At 42.7% G+C, this 16,717-nt stretch overlaps 1 pseudogene; it reads right to left on the minus strand.

The window, feature by feature from the left end:
- Window positions 1-3,486: 3,486 nt before the first annotated feature.
- Window positions 3,487-3,906, minus strand: LOC134807991 (cytochrome c oxidase subunit 7B, mitochondrial-like; annotated as a pseudogene).
- Window positions 3,907-16,717: the final 12,811 nt, after the last annotated feature.

Below are 16,717 nucleotides of genomic sequence, written 5' to 3' on the forward strand. Positions count from 1 at the left end.
GTCCCTGTTTGACTTTCTTTCTTTCTTTCTTTTTAGGCTTTGTTCTCTCTGCTATTCAGGTTAATTTCTATTGCGTTATCTTCAAGTTCACTCCTTTCTGCTGTTAATTTCAGTTACTGTATTTTTAAACTTTAAGATTTCAGTTTGGGTCATCGTCCTCCTCCTCCTTCTCCTTCTCCTTCTTCTTCTTCTTCCTCTTCTTCGAGATGAGGTCTTTCTCTCTTGTCTAGGCTGGAGTGCAGTGGCATGATAGCTCACCACAGCCTCAACTGTCCAGGCTGAAGCAGTCCTCCCACCTCAGCCTCCCCAATAGCTGGGACCATAGGCATGCACTACTATACCCAGCTAATTTTTTAATCGTTTGTAGAGACAAGGTCTTTCTATGTTGCCAAAACTGGTCTTGAACTCCTGGGCTCAAGCAGCCCTCCCACCTTGGCCTGCACCAGTGCTGGGATTACAGGCATGAGCCACTGCACCTGGCCAACTGTTTTGTTTTTTGAGAGGGGTTCTCACTATGTTGCCCAGGCTGGTCTTGAACTCCTGGGCTCAAGCAGATCTCCTACCTCAGCCTCCCAAGTAGCTGGGACTTCAGGTGCATGCCACCATGTCTGGCTGAAATATTTTTTATCATGGCTGCTTTAAAATTTTGTGAAATAATGCTAATATCTCTCTCATTTTGGTGTTGGCACATATTGATTGTCTTTTTTCACTGGTTTGAGGTTGCTATGGACCAAACTGTGTTCCCAACAAATTTATATGTTGAAGTCCTAAGCCCCAGTGTGATAATGCTTGGGAGATGGGGACTTTGGGGTGTCATAAGTGTGGAATTCTTATTATGGGACTGGCACTTGTAAAAGAAGAGACATTAGACAGCTTGCTTCCTCTCTCCCTCTCTCCACCCTTGTGCACCAAAGAAAGGCCATGTGAGGACACAGCAATCCAAGGAGAAGATCCTCACTAGACACTGACCTGCTGGCACCCTAATCTTGGACTTCCAGTCTCCAGAATTGTGAGAAATAAATTCCTGTTATTTAACCTACCCAGTCTATGGTATTTTGTTATGGCAGCCTAAGCTAAGACAGAGATCTTTCTAGTTTTTGGTATGATGAGTACTTTTCCACTGGAACCTAGACATTTTGTATTATGTTCTGAGACTCTGGATTTTATCTAAACTTTTTGTTTTAGTTGGCTTTTTCTGACACTACTCTGGTAGGGGAGATATGTGTGATGATGCTGCCTCTTTATGACTGGCTGAGGTACAAGTCCATGTTCTCTACTTGGCCACCATTGAGACCTGAGGGGAGCAGGCTCCTTCTGCCTCAGTTCCCTATGTGGTCTCCACGGACACCTTGGTGGGAGTGACCTAATTACTGCTAGACAGTGGTCAAAGTTCTGACTCTTCACTAGACCCTCTGATACCACCCTGGCAGGAATGGCAAAGGGTGCCTCATTAGTGTTGGAAGGGGCTGGAAGTCCAGGCTCCCCATATGGTCTCCACTGACACCATGGGGAGGGGAGGGTCCCTGTTACTGGCCAGCAGAGATGAAGCTCTCAGCTCTCTGCTTGTCCCTCTCTGACACCAGCCCTTTGGGATTGTGTGTTGGGATACCTTGTTATGCTATCTGCTGAGTGGAAGTTTAGGCTTCTTGACTTTTGCTAATGGGGGTAGAGATGGGGCCACAATTGTTTTCTATGGTGTTTGGATGGAGTAGAGTGGGTATCGTCTAAAATTCTTGTCTCATTTGGCTACATCTTTCTTGGTCTTTTGGCTGGAGAGAATAGACTTTTTTTGGGGCTCTTTTGTTCTGGAATCACTGACAATATGGGTTGCTGGCTTCCTCCACTTCAAGTCTGGGATCGTGGGGCAAAAAGGAAATCAAAGGAAATCCCCCGTGTGTGGGTTCTCAGGTTCCACTGTACCTTGTTGGTCTGCTTTCTTCTTTCTATCTTTTGGAGTCTCCTTATGTTTGTATCCAGGTATATATAGTATCCAGGGTTTTTAGTCGTAATTAGTAGGAGAAATAGGGAAAAAAATATGTCTGTTCTATCTTCTCAGAAGTGGAAGTCCCCACAAATACTTTTTTTGTACAAGTACTTTTTTAAAAAAATAAATAACTGCCTGATTTTTCAAGACTTAACTCAAATTTTACCTTTGATAGTTTCTTCCTAATCAAAATGTCAGACAAACATTAATTTTAGTTTAGATCTTTCAGTTCCAAGGGTAATGTGGGTCCCACCAAAGTCTGAGTTGACGTTTGGTTACCCTAGGCTGTAGGATTAGGTGATTGAATTGGTTCAGACTCAATTATAAGCAATAGAAACCCACTCAAGCTGGCTTAAACAGAAAAGGGGAATTCATTACAAGATAGAAGCCAGGGGCAGGATGGTAGAAATAAGTTTAAAGACTGAAGGGGCTCTGTCAGAAGACAGGTTATAAGGAGGGAAAAACATGGTGGCAAAGAAAAATAATCAACGTTTATGAAAATGGCATCAGACAACAAGGCCTAGAATAAAGAAGAGTTCAGACAAAAGTCCCAGGTGATCCTGTCTGTACATTTACAAGGTACTGCAGGTAAAACTTCGTAGAGCTGAATTCTCTGGTTTTGGTTTCCTAGCTTTGAAATGGATGAGTAAATAGCCACAGAAATCATCTCTGAATCCATGGAAGCTATTGAAGATGAAACTATAGATTTTTTAATCTCTAGGCAAAATTTAATATTCTGGTCTTAGTAGCTGATCAACACCACATGGCTCTAGATTTGCTGACTATCCAATAAGGATGCTTAAAGATTACTTTTGATCAAAAGGGGGAATGTTTAGGAGAATTATGCAAAACTTAGAAATAAAGCAACGATATGATTCTATGAAATTTTTTTTGATTGTGTGAATTTTTAGTGTCACGCCAAAGCTTTGACTTAAGCGTCACCTAACTCTCTAGGGAAATGGACTTTGTTTACAGAATTGATTAGAAGCTAGACATTCTATAATTGTGTAAAATGGATAAGATGTGATAACTTTCTTTTCTGTTAATAGAGAAGATAATTCTGAAAAAGATGGTTTCATGTTCCTGTGGGACATTAACCAGTTGTGTACAAAACTTAGCAAACTATAAGAATTATGTTTCCAAATTTCTGAAAATTATATTTGACATCAAGAGACAGAAACACACAGTGGTGTATAGGCCAGTCATGTTATGGGTGGAAAAGCAGGTGAAGATCCATGAAATCCTGGAGATGCTACAAATCCAAACCCCATTCCCCACATGGCCCAGAGCTGTTACAGCCTAATATTTGATTCTGGGTTTGCATGAGTCTCTTTGTTGTTCCCCATGTATCTTTTACTTGAGTTATCTTGGGTAGATCTCTGTTTTATCTGTAACCTGAACTGTCTCCTAGTCAACACCAGTTTGTGATCCTAGGTAAGAATTTTTTTTTTTTTGAAGAGTTCACTCTTCAAAACATTACTTCTTCAATAATGTAATGTTTTAATGGGTACACAGTGCTTTCACTTGGCATCATTTATGAGTTGTTTTCTGAACAATTCAGTATTATACCAGCTGGGATGCCTACTTATCTCTCCATTCCTTTGGGGTGACTCTGCCAACAGGGGACATGTTCCATTCTATTCCAGTTTGTGTTGCTATACATATCCGTACAGCAATACAGAAAGTGGTTTCACTAGCTCATACAGCGTTACCGTGTTTGTCATGAAAATCAGGTGTATGCTTCTGGTGGCTCTGCCTTGCTGTTGTTCGCTGGGTGCTTCAAACTTGGAGATGACTTAGTGCCTTTTTGAGCAAGGTAAACATTGTGAAGGTGAAGCTAGAACTGTGGAAATGCAGCTGCTGCTTTGGTGCAAATTTGCATCAGGTCCCTCGGGAAGGTTTCTAAGTCCACTAGATCAGGAACGTTCACTGGTCAAATGGCAGGATTTCAGCTTTTTTTCTTATTATTTTATCTTCTGGGAGTCCCCAAAGTTAACTGTGGGAAGAGTTAATCGAATTGTTTGTAAAGGTTTTCCCCATGCTTCAGACATAAAACATGCAGAATATTGTGGGCTGATACTTTCTCTAGCAATCCTTCTGGAATTGCATGGGCCCAACCCATAGAGTTCATTAAACAAAAGAAACACTGACCGAAAACTGAAAGTGTATTACTCTCCTTTGTCTTTCCTTAGGCTTTTAGAAAAACAGTGGCACCACACCACACCCAGGACCTGGAATAGGTGGAATGGCAGCCCCTCAAAATATATGTCCATGTCTTAATGCCGAGCCGCTGTGAATGTGGCCTTATTTGGAGAAGGGGTTTTTGCAGATTAATTAAATTAAGGACCCTGAGATGAGATCATCCTGTATTACCAAGGTGGGCCCCAAATCCAATGACAGATGTCCTTATAAGAGACACAGGAGGAGAAGACACAGACACAGAGGAGAAGGCCCTGTGAATACAGAGGCAGAAACTGGAGTACGCAGCCACCATTCAAGGCATTTGGTCAGCCACAGAAGCTGGAAAAGGAAGTGGAATCTCTCCTAGAGCCTGTGGAGGGAGCACAGCCTTGCCAACACCTCGACTTCAGATTTCTGTTTTCCAGAACTCTGAGAGAATAAATTGCTGTTGTTTAAGCCACTAAGTTGACAGGAATTTGCTATGGCAGCCCTAGGAAACTCACATAACACCACAGCCAGGCTTCCAGTCTCTCACCTGAAAAAGAGAGGTCCAAACACAAACAGCGTGGCAGGGAATGCTAGAGATGCCCTCATAACACTGATGACAAACTAGAGGAGATCTTTCAAACCCTCACTCTGAAAGACAACTAGAATAGCTAGGCCTTACCAATTTCCAACTAGGATTCATGACTGATGGAATCAGGTTCTACAGTTCCTAATTTTTCCAAGTTTTGAGTAGTTCTTTTTTTTTTTTTTGAGACGGAGTCTCGCTCTGTCGCCCAGGCTGGAGTGCTGTGGCGCTATCTCGGCTCACTGCAAACTCCGCCTCCCGGGTTCCCGCCATTCTCCTGCCTCAGCCCCCCGGGGTAGCTGGGACTACAGGTGCCGGGCTAATTTTTTTGTATTTTTTTTTTTTAGTGGAGACGGGGTTTCACTGTGTTAGCCAGGATGGTCTCGATCTCCTGACCTCGTGATCCGCCCGCCTCGACCTCCCAAAGTGTTGGGATTACAGGCGTGAGCCACCGCGCCCAGCCTTGAGTAGTTCTTAATGCTGCCCTAAGCAGCCCAGCCTCCTCGCTGGCCATTGTGTCTTTTCTGCTTCCTCATAAAGCCTGCTCACAGCAGGCTTTGGTCTGCGGTAAAACCAGGGCATGGTTTTACCTTTAATCTTACCATTGACCAGCATTATCTCTTAGTATTAGAAGCGATTAATGAAGCCAAGAGAAGGAAAATGACTGGCTTAGTTCACGTCATGCATGTGTGTTTCTGAATCAGCAGTCCCTATGTCATCAGGCGTCCAATCTTTGGTGACTGGAAGTAGGGGAGCAGTATCACATGGTGTCAAACGCAGTGCTTAAGCTGCCAGGGATGGGTATTCAGATGCTGTCCCGCTCAGTACAATGGTAAAGAATGTAGACTTCACCTGAGCTAGAAAAGTAGCTCTGCCACTTATCACGTTTTATGAACTTCGGCAAATTAATCTCTCTGTGTCTCAGTGTACTTATTCCTAAGTAATAATCCAAGGCTACCTCACAAATTGGCATTAGGATAAAATGAGTACATCTCTGGAATGAATGCAGTGCTCAATATATTTTAGCTATTATTATCAAGTCTGATAAACACATATGTTTTCTCATTCTACAGTTCCAAAGTAGCCCTAGGCCAATATAATTCAAATATACTTTTGTAATTATAAGCTCACATGCCTGTTCCAAAAGAAAAAAGCTCCTAGGCTGGGTGTGGTCACTCATGCTTGTAATCCCAGCACTTTGGGAGGCTGAGGTGGGCAGATCACTTGAGGTTGGGAGTTCGAGACCAGCCTGGGCAACATGGCAAAACTTAGTCTCTAGTAAAAATACAAAAATTAACCGGGCATGGTGGCACATGCCTGTAGTCCCAGCTACTTGAGAAGCTGAGGCAGGAGAATCGCTTGAACCTGGGAGGCAGAGGTTGCTGTGAGCCGAGATTATGCCACTGCACTCCAGCCTGGGCGACAGAGTGAAACTGTGTCTCAAAAAAAAAAAAAAAAAAAAGAAAGAAAGAAAGAAAGAAAAAAGTCTCCTAAAATCATAGCCAGCTACTGTATCTAGAGATGATATCATGGGGCAATATTAAAGTATGCTTTTCAGTCTCAGAGTACATAACCTCTTCACAACGTCCATTATATCTCAAGTTCTGCTCCAATTCCTTCTTGCCATATAAGCTATGGACTAAATGGTACTTATATCAACATTGCTGATATATTATTTAAATATTTATTATTTAAATATGTATTGAAGTATATTAATTAAAGAGTAAAGTAGTTGGGTGTGGTGGCTGACACCTGTAATCCCAGCACTTTGGGAGGCTGAGGCAGGTGGATCACCTGAGGTCAGGAGTTCGAGACCAGCCTGACCAACATGGTGAAACCCAGTCTCTACTAAAAATACAAAAATTAGCTGGGCGTGGTGGTGGACGCCTGTAATCCCAGCTACTCGGGAGGCTGAGGCAGGAGAATTGCTTGAACCCGGGAGGTGGAGGTTGCAGTGAGCTGAGATTGTGCCATTGCATTCCAGAGTGGGAGACAGACTGAGACTCCATCTCAAAAAAAAAAAAAGAGTAAAGTATATCAAATATCCATTCAATGAATGAGGAAATTTAAAAAATAAATTACTAGGCTGGGCGCAGTGGCTCACGTCTGTAATCCCAGCACTTTGGGAGGCCGAGAAGGGTGGATCTCGAGGTCAGGAAATTGAGACCATCCTGGCTAACATGGTGAAACCCCGTCTCTACTAAAAATACAAAAAATTAGCCGGGCGTGGTGGCAGGCGCCTGTAGTCCCAGCTATTCCAGAGGCTGAGGCAGGAGAATCACTTGAACCTGGGAGGCCGAGGTTGTGGTGAGCCGAGATTGGGGCACTGCCCTCCAGCCTGAGCAACGAGAGCGAAACTCCATCTCAAAAAATAATAATAATAAAATAAAAATAAATAAATTTATAGGAATTAAAGTATTGTAGGGATGAGCTCAGCTCACTATGAGTCTTGCCCCTAGAAAACTAGATCCTGTTTTCTCCTGCCTTAAGTGATTTTATGTTAGCAAAGCACTGGGCACAGAGTGAATAGTACAGACAGAGTAAATCCACTAACATGGGGTCTTTCTTATACTTTATCACCCTAGTAATTATATCATTCCAATTGAAGACCAATGTTGTACTTTTACCTCTAACTTTGATTTGATTATTGGAATCACATACATGGTTTTCAATTTTTCACACATTTTTAAAAATATATCTCCAAACTCATGTGGCATTAGGAATGTAGTTCATTGGCTTGTTTCTCGAGGACATGAGTGAGATTCTCTTTCTTTTATGACACCACTCTAAATCTCTGTTAATTGTGCCATTTTGTACTTTTCTCCCACTGCTTATATTCTTGTTCCCTCTGACTTTCTTAGTATCTCTTATGACCAGTTTCATGCTCTCCCCTCCCTTTAATACCATCCAAAGAATGTTAATTTAGGCCCTCATCATTTCTTGTCTAGATTGTTGGAATCGCTTTCTAACTGTTTTCCCAGCATCCAGCCTTGCCTTCTTACAGGACAGTCTTCCCTGGCTGCCAAAGTTATTTTTCTAAAATGCAAATTGTATTATATTGTTTCTTTGTTCATAACCCTATTGCCTTCAGGATGAAACCCAAACTCCTTAAGCCTTTCAAATTCTAGCTCAAGAGGCGCCTGTGATGTCCTTGCTTGCCGTTAGATTGTCCCTGTGACACCTGTTAGTGCCTCTTTTCTGCTCCACTGCCTGGTGGTCCTCATGGGCAAAGTGCCTTGCTGTTATTACTCATGTCACCTCATCACGCCCTCCGTCATCAATGAGAGTCTGTTTGATGACACTTGTAATTGCAGTTTCTAGTCTTGCTGAGATAGAAAAAGCCTTCTCCCCATTTTTACAATTGTTTCATTTAATCCCCAAGGGAGCAGTCCATTCTTAGTTACAACCCCAGGAGGGACAAGTTCCACCCAGCCCATTGGGAGACCATTTGAGTAGATCATTGTGTGCCACTTCAAAACCTTTCAGGCCAGGCGCGGTGGCTCATGCCTGTAATCCCAGCACTTTGGGAGGCCAAGGCCGGTGGATCACCTGAGGTCAGGAGTTCGAGACCAATCTGGCCAACATGGCGAAGCCCTGTTTCTACTAAAAATACAAAAAATTAGCCGGATGTGGTGGCAGGCACCTGTAATCACAGCTACTCGGGAGGCTGAGGCAGGAGAAACGCTTGAACCCAGGAGGCAGAGGTTGCAGTGAGCTGAGATCATGCCACTGTAATCCCAGCTACTTGGGAGGCTAGGCAGGAGAATTGCTTGAACCTGGGGGGCGGAGGTTGCAGTGAGCTGAGATCTCGCCACTGCACTCCAGCCTGGGTGACAGAGTGGGACTCCGTATGAAACAAACAAACAAACAAACCCTCTTTCTTTGGGCCAGATATTCCTAGGTGTTCCAGGAGGAACCTAACTCAGCCTGAGTATCCTATAGCTTGTTTCCCTCATGCTAGGTGACACCCACCAAGGGACAGGGATGCTAGTTCTCCCAGGGCCGGATCTCTGTGCATGTGGGCTAGTTGACAATTCTGAATGTTTTCATCACATTTCTTCCTGATGGCCCAAGAAGTGAATACATCTTTGTGGGTATAGAGATTATGTGTCATAATAGTGAAACATTTTTATCATTATTTTAAAAAATTGCAATCTTGGCCAGGTGCAGTGGCTCACGCCTGTAACCCCAGCACTTTGGGAGGCCGAGGTGGGCAGATCACGAGATCAAGAGATCGGGACCATCCTGGCTAACACGGTGAAACCCCATCTCTACTAAAAATACAAAAAATTAGCTAGGTGTGGTGGCACATGCCTGTAGTATCAGCTACTCAGGAGGCTGAGGCAGGAGAATAACTTGAACCCAGGAGGCAGAGGTTGCAGTGAGCCAACATCGCGCCACTGCACTCCAGTCTGGGTGACAGAGCAAGACTCTGTCTCAAAAAAAAAAAAAATTGCAATCTTTACACACTATTAAAACAAAAAGGAGATGTGAACTATGATTTCTTTATACCTTATTAATAATTCTGTCATATTTCCAACAGTAATCTCTTCTCCTCTCTGGAAAGCTGGGAGTGGCTGGCATGAGAATGTGGTTCTCCTCTTTGTTCTCAACACCTTTAACCTGACCCCATGAAACCTCATGGAATCTGCAAGGTGTGGTGGCTCATGCCTGGGATGACATGCTTGTAGTCCTTGCTACTCGGGAGGCACATGCTTGTAGTCCTTCCTACTCGCGAGGCTGAGGCAGGAGAATCACTTCAACCCAGGAGGTGGAGGTTGCAGTGAGCCAAGATTGCACCAGTGCACTCTAGCCTGGGTGACAGAGCTAGAACCTGTCTCGAGAAAAAAAAAAAAAAAAAAAAGGCCAGGCATGGTGGCTCACACCTGTAATCCTAGCACTTTGGGACGCTGAGACGGGTGGATCACCTGAGGTCAGGAGTTCAAGACAAGCCTGGCCAACATGATGAAACCCCGTCTCTATTAAAAATACAAAAAATTAGCTGGGCGTGGTGGCAGGTGCCTGTAATCCCAGCTACTTGGAAGGCTGAGACAGGAGAATCGCTTGAACCTGGGAGGCGGAGGTTGCAGAGAGCCGAGATTGCACCACTGCACTCTAGCCTGGGCAACAAGAGCAAAACTCCGTCTCAAAAAAAAAAAGAAAAAGAAAAAAAAAGAAACCTCATGGAATCAAGATTTCTGGTAGGCTTTTATTTAAAAAAAATGTGATAAAACATACAAAACAGAACAGACTGGGCATGGTGGCTCACGCCTGTAATCCCAGCACTTTTGGAGGCTGAGGGGGGTGGATCACTTGAGGTTAGGAGTTTGAGACAAGCCTGACCAACGCAGTGAAACCCGTCTCTACTGAAAAAGCAAAAATTAGCAGGGTGTGGTTATGCGAGCCTATAATCCCAGCTACTCGGGAGGTTGAGGCAGGAGAATCGCTTGAACCCAGGAGGCGGAGGTTGCAGTGAGCAGAGATCCCACCATTGCATTCCAGCCTGGGCAACAGAGTGAGACTCCATCTCAAAAAAAAAACCCCAAAAAACAAAAAACAATAAAAACCCCTCACAGAACATATAACTTACCATTTTAACCATTCTTATTAAACACTTCTTTTTACTTTTTAATTTTTTAATTTTTATGGGTACATAGTAGATGTTAACCATTCTAAAGTATACAATTCAGACCAGGCATGGTGGCTCACACCTGTAATCCCAGCACTTTGGGAGGCCGAGGTGGGTGGATCAGGTCAGGAGTTTGAGACTAGCCTGACCAACATGGTGAAACCCTGTCTCTATTAAAAATACAAAAATTAGTCAGGTGTGGTGGTGCGCACCTGTAATCCCAGCTACTTGGGAGGCTGAAGCGGGAGAATTGCTTGAACCTGGGAGGTGGAGGTTGCAGTGAGCTGAGATTGTGCCACTGCACTCCAGCCTGGGCGAGAGAGCAAGACTCCATCTTGAGAAAAAAAAAATTAAATTAAATTAAAGTGTACAATTCAGTGACATTAAGTATATTCAGTGCTGTGCAAACATATCACCATTTCCAGAACTTTTTCAGCATCTCAAACAGAAACTTTGTATCCATTAAGCAATAATTTCCCATTCACTTTCCACCCAGTCCCAGGTAACAGGTATTCTACTTTCTGTTTCTATGATTTTTTTTTTTTTTTTTTTTTTTTTTTTTGAGACTGTCTTGCTCTGTCGCCCGGGCTGGAGTGCAGTGGTGTGATCTCAGCTCACTACAATCTCCACTTCCTGGGTTCAAGCAGTTCTCATGCCTCAGCCTCTGGAGCAGCTGGAACTATAGGCATGCACCACCATGCCCAGCTAATTTTTTCATATTTTTAGTAGAGACAGAGTTTCACCATGTTGGCCAGGCTGGTCTCAAACTCCTGATGTTAGATACAGCTAGGTTCCTCTTCAAACAGTTTGCCAAGTTCCCCCATTCTTTATTCTCTAAATTCCAAGTACCCCCCCACCCCCGCTTTTGCTGGGCATTAACCTGTCTAAATATGCCTAGATATGATAAGCCCCAGTCCACATTCCTTTCCTTATGTGGGAATAGGTTAGCTTTTTAGTCCCCCAGAAGTGACTGCTTCCTCCTCTCCCTCTCTCCTCTATTACGCACCTACCTTATCTAAGAAAGTTTGAATATTTCGCCAATCAGGACTAGTTTAGACTGTGCAGTCCAACCCCAGCCAATGGGGGAAAGACACAGAGGTAGAATCTGCATTAGGAATAAAAATCCCTACTCTACTTTGTTCTGTGTGCTCTTGTGATCGTGACTGACACAGGCAGCACCCTTCTGCCAAAGTAAATTTGCCTTGCTGAGAAATCCTTTGTCTCAGTGCTGGTTCTTCTTCGGGGCAACTGACCTCAAGTAATCCACCCACCTCAGCCTCCCAGGCTGAGTGCCAGGATTACAGGCGTGAGCCACTGTGCCTGGCCTGTTTCTATGAATTTGCCTATTCCAAGTACCTCATATGAGTGAAATAAGGCAATATTTATCCTTTTGTGCTTGGCTTATTTCACTCAGCATAATATTTTTAAGTTTTATCCATGTTCAAAGGATCAAAATTTTATTTTATTATTTTATTTTATTTTTTTTAGACAGGGTCTCGCTCTGTCTCCAAGGTTGGACTTGGAGTGTAGTGGTGCTATCTCAGCTCATTGCAACCTCTGCCTTCTGGGTTTAAGTGGTTCTCTTGCCTCAGCCTCCTGAGTAGCTTGGATTACAGATGCCTGCCACCACGCCCAGCTAATTCTTTGTATTTTTAGTAGAGATGGGGTTTCACCATGTTGGCCAGGATGGTCTGGAACTCTTGACCTCAGGTGATCCACCCACCTCAGCCTCCCAAAGTGTTGGGATTACAGGCGTGAGCCACTGGGCCTGGCCCTGTGTTTAACTTTTGAGGCCTGCTGGGGGACTAATTTTGAATTCTAGGTTGATAGGACAATGTGCAGATTAGCCTCTTCCCTGGGACCCCCTACCAATATCTTGCATTGGTTTACTTCAGAAATTAAACCACCTACAAATGAGCCCTAAGTCTCCTTTTAGTTAATAAAGTTCTTCTCTCTGCAGCAATTCTCTTTCCAAAGAGTTGCTTGAAAGGAACAGATCTGAAGAAGACATAAATGATTTATATAATTCACAACTAGGACAATTTAGAATAAGTTGCCTATGTGATGAACAGAGACATTTAACACCTTTTATGGGTGTTTCCAGAGAAAAAAATGATCAAATTAAAAACAATGAAAAATTCTTACATAAAAACAGACAAAAACTTTGCCAAATGGAAAAAAGAAATTATGGAAAGGTGAACAAGTGACAGGGAAACTGTGGATGGTAAGAAGTAAGCTGAGTTAGGTTTTGGCTGTAATTCAGCTTCCATAGTGTTGGAACTGACTGATTCAGTAATCAAAGCTTGACTTTCCCTTGTGCAAAGTGTTTAATGATGTTTTAACACTAGCAGTTAATATATTTCACAATAGACAATGTTCATCCACGGAAAAACAAATATTTCTTCTTGCCAAAAAAAGGTCAGATTTGCACTCATTTTTCCATATTCCTTTTCCTAATCAGGTGTCAGATGTCAGCAAACTGATCTACTTAAAACAGTGTTGACATACAATGAAAAACAAACATACCAATATGGCTTGGAGAGCCAGCATTTGTGAACCAAACAGCCAGGGTGATAATGGGCTGGGCCCTCCAACAGAGCAGCTTTTGACAATTGAAGCCTAATGTTAGGCCTTTTAGCTATATTGCCTTTATGCATCCTGAAAGCAGGCACTGGAGAGGTAAATCTGTAATTAGGGGTTATTTAAAACAGAGATTTGTGACCTTACAGACTGCAAACTGTCTATATCCACAAACACAGTGAAATTGCTCCAGCCCTTTGTCTCCAGGGGTATCTGGTCTATTGAAGGTCTCTGGGTTACAGGGGCGCTTGGGTTCACGTTACACCGCCTGAGAGATGGGTGCATGGGACCGAGAGCAGCACATGAAACATTAGCATTGTTTCTAAATCTCATCTAAAAATGATACATGCTATTAGCGGTTGCATTCTTTGTCCGAAAACCAATCATTCTGAGTTGAAGTTTAACTTACCTCATTATGTAAGTGCTCTGAACCTCACAGTCAAGTTTCAAACTTAATAATAGGAAATGGAATTCTTTGTGCAAGGTGAATAAAAGGTATAGAGAAACGCAGAATTCTTAAGGTTTGTAGTAGCCCAGGGAATTCAAAGCTCTTTAACAAGAGATTGATATTTTAGAATATTTTGAAGATTTAAAATTCCAGGGCTGGGGATGGTGGCTCATGCTTGTAATCCCAGCACTTTGAGGGGCCAGGGCAGGCGGATTGCTTGAGCCCAGGAGTTCGAGACCAGTCTGAGCAACATGACGAAACCCCCATCTCTACAAAAAATAGAAAAATTAGCCAGATGTGGTGGCCTACATCTGTGGCCCCAGCTACTTGGGAGGCTGATGTAGGTGGATTGCTGGAGCCCAGGAAGTTGAGGCTGCAGTGAGCCATGGCTTGAGCACTGCACTCCAGCCTGAGTGAGAGTGAGACCCTGTCTCAAAAAAGAAAAAATGTAAAAATAAAATAAAATTCCACCTACAACCACTTTAGCTGGAAAAATAGCTAATGCATGCAGGACTTAATACTTAGGTGATGGGTTGCTAGGTGCAGCAAACCACCCATGGCACAGATTTTCCTATGTAACAAACCTGCACATCACATCCTGCACATTTACCCTGGAACTTAAAAAATAATTAAATTAAATTATACAAATAATACTTATAAATATAATAAGTATTTACTGAGTACCTGTTGTATTAACAGCCCTCATATCAAGTAGTGTCTGTGTAAGTATGTACTTATAAAATGTCATTTCCTTTTACCTTTTGCTGTGGCCTGTGCCATCATCTTTCCCTGGACACTGATTTTCCATGCTTATTCATTTTGTGTCTTTCATTTAAAATGAAAATATTTACCAGTGTGTGATTAATACAGTGACTTAAAACCTTTATGAGGCATCTAAAATTGCACGACAAACTTGCATTCCTATTTATAGGACCCTGTAAAGGAACTGTATATTTAACACAATAAATATATTGATATTGATTGGCAGAACAAACTCTCCAAAACTTAAACATTTTAAAATTATTAAATGTTTCAGATTAAAAAAAAAAAAGAAAAAAAAAGCACAGAAAGTAAACATGTAAAAGACACCCATGTACTAATCACTGGCATTTGTCACATTTAACAATTTGCCATATTTGCTTCCCATGGTTTTTATTTTTCAAGAAAGCACTGTTAAAGCACTGACCTTAGACAAATTAAATTTAGCAGTTTAATGGAGCAAAGAATGTTTGCAAATCGGGGATCCCCTGAACCAGAGTAGGTTCAGAGAGGCTCCAGAGCAGCTGCATGGTGGAAAAAGATTTATGGACAGAAAAAGTGAGGTACAGAAAACAGAAGTGAATTACACAAACAGCTGGATTGGTTACAGCTCAGGGTTTGCCTTATTTGAACACAGCTTGAACAGTTGGTCACCCTTGACTGGCCAAAACATGGTGGTTGGTACAAGAGTAAGTTAGTCTGTTTATACACCCAGTTGGGTTACAGTTCATTGTGTATGGAGAAGCCTTTAGGCTGAACTTAAAATATGTAAGGAGGCGGCTTTAGGCTAAACTTAATTTAACAGCATTAATGATAGCTGAGTGCAGTTGTGTACACCCATAGTCCCAGCTATGTGGGAGGCTGAAGTGGGAGGATCACTTGAGGCCAGGAGTTGGAGGCTGTAATGTGCTATGATCACACCACTGCACTCCAGCCTGGGCAACATAGCAAGACCCAGCCTTTTAAAAAAAAAAAAAAAAGAAAAAGAAAAGAAGAAAGCATTAATAATAGAATCAAAGGACCCACCCTTGCCTCTTTCCTCCATCTTTTCCACCTTAAGTTAACTTCTGTGCTATTCTGCTTGTCTAGGTTTTTATACTCTCCCAACTTAGGTATGTTTTGTGTTTCTAAAATTTGCATAAAGGGTACACTTTACAGACACTTTTACTATTTGCTTTTTCATTGAACACTGTTAAGATTTCTCTACAATGATGCCAGTAAGCTATGCCATTAATTTGAACTACTGTTCAGATTCCATTGTACAAATACACCACTGTTCATGTATCCATTTCCCTTCTGAGGGGCAGGTTGACTGCAGTATTTTACTATGATACATAATGCTAATATGAATGAACCATCCATCCCTCAAGTCCAGTTAGCTCTAACTTTTATAATAATCATATATCTTAAATCTGACTTCATCTGACCCCACAACTATCCCAGTCCAAGCCATCATTTTCTTCTCCAGGAGCCCATAGGTCTCCCGGCTTTCACTCTTGGCTCTCCTTCAGTTTACGACCCACACAGTTCATGGGGTCGGATTGGGTCTTTCTTTTTCTCAGAATCCTTCAATGACTTCCCATCATATCTGGAATAAATCCAAAGTTCTTCCCATGGCCAAGAAGGTCCCACATGATCTGGGCTGTCTCCCTCTTTGCCTGGCTTTCTGTAGTGTGCCTTGCTGCGCACTGCCTTACAGCCTTTGGGCCAGCTGTGTACTGTGCCTGAAACCAGCACTTTCCTCTTCTTCCTGTAGCTTCCTTCCTGACTTTGTTCATGTTCCTCCTCAGGTGTCACCTTCTCAGAGAAGCCTTTTCTGTTTCTCTTATTTAAATTTGTACCTCTTTCATTTTCTCTCCCCTTGTCCTGTCTTTAGCTTTCACCTTGCTTTTATTTTTCTTCACGGAAGTTAGCACACCTGAAACTATTTTTTTTGTTGTTGTTTACTTCTGCTCTCCTACTAGAATGTAAACTCCTGGAATCACAAATTTCTTAATAGTATGTAGAATGATGAATCCTTTTCAGAAGGTTTTCAATGGACTCTGTTCAGATCCATCAGAGGAATCACTATCTATGGCAGCTATAGACTTATGAAATGTATTTCTTTTTTTTTTTTTTTTTTGAGACAGAGTCTCACTCTGTTGCCCAGGCTGCAGTGCAGTGGTGCAATCTCGGCTTGCTGCGAGCTCTGCCTTCTGGGTTCACGCCATTCTCCTGCCTCAGCCTCCCGAGTAGCTGGGACTACAGGCGCCTACCACCACACCCTGCTAATTTTTTGTATTTTTAGTGGAGACAAGGTTTCACCATATTAGCCAGGATGCCCATGTCCTCAGGCATTATTTACTTGCTCCATCTCCTGACCTCATGATCTGCCCATCTCAGCCTCCCAAAGTGTTGGGATTACAGGCATGAGCCACCGTGCCCAGCCATGAAATGTATTTCTTAAATAATAAGACTTTAAAGTCAAAATTACTCCCTGGTCCACAGACTGCAGAATGGATGCTGTGTTACCAGGCATGAAAACATTCATCAATCTCCATTAGAGCTCTTGGGTGAATAGGGGCA

The sequence above is a fragment of the Pan troglodytes genome, chromosome 13 (genome assembly GCF_028858775.2).
Source record: "Pan troglodytes isolate AG18354 chromosome 13, NHGRI_mPanTro3-v2.0_pri, whole genome shotgun sequence".
NCBI lineage: Eukaryota > Metazoa > Chordata > Mammalia > Primates > Hominidae > Pan > Pan troglodytes.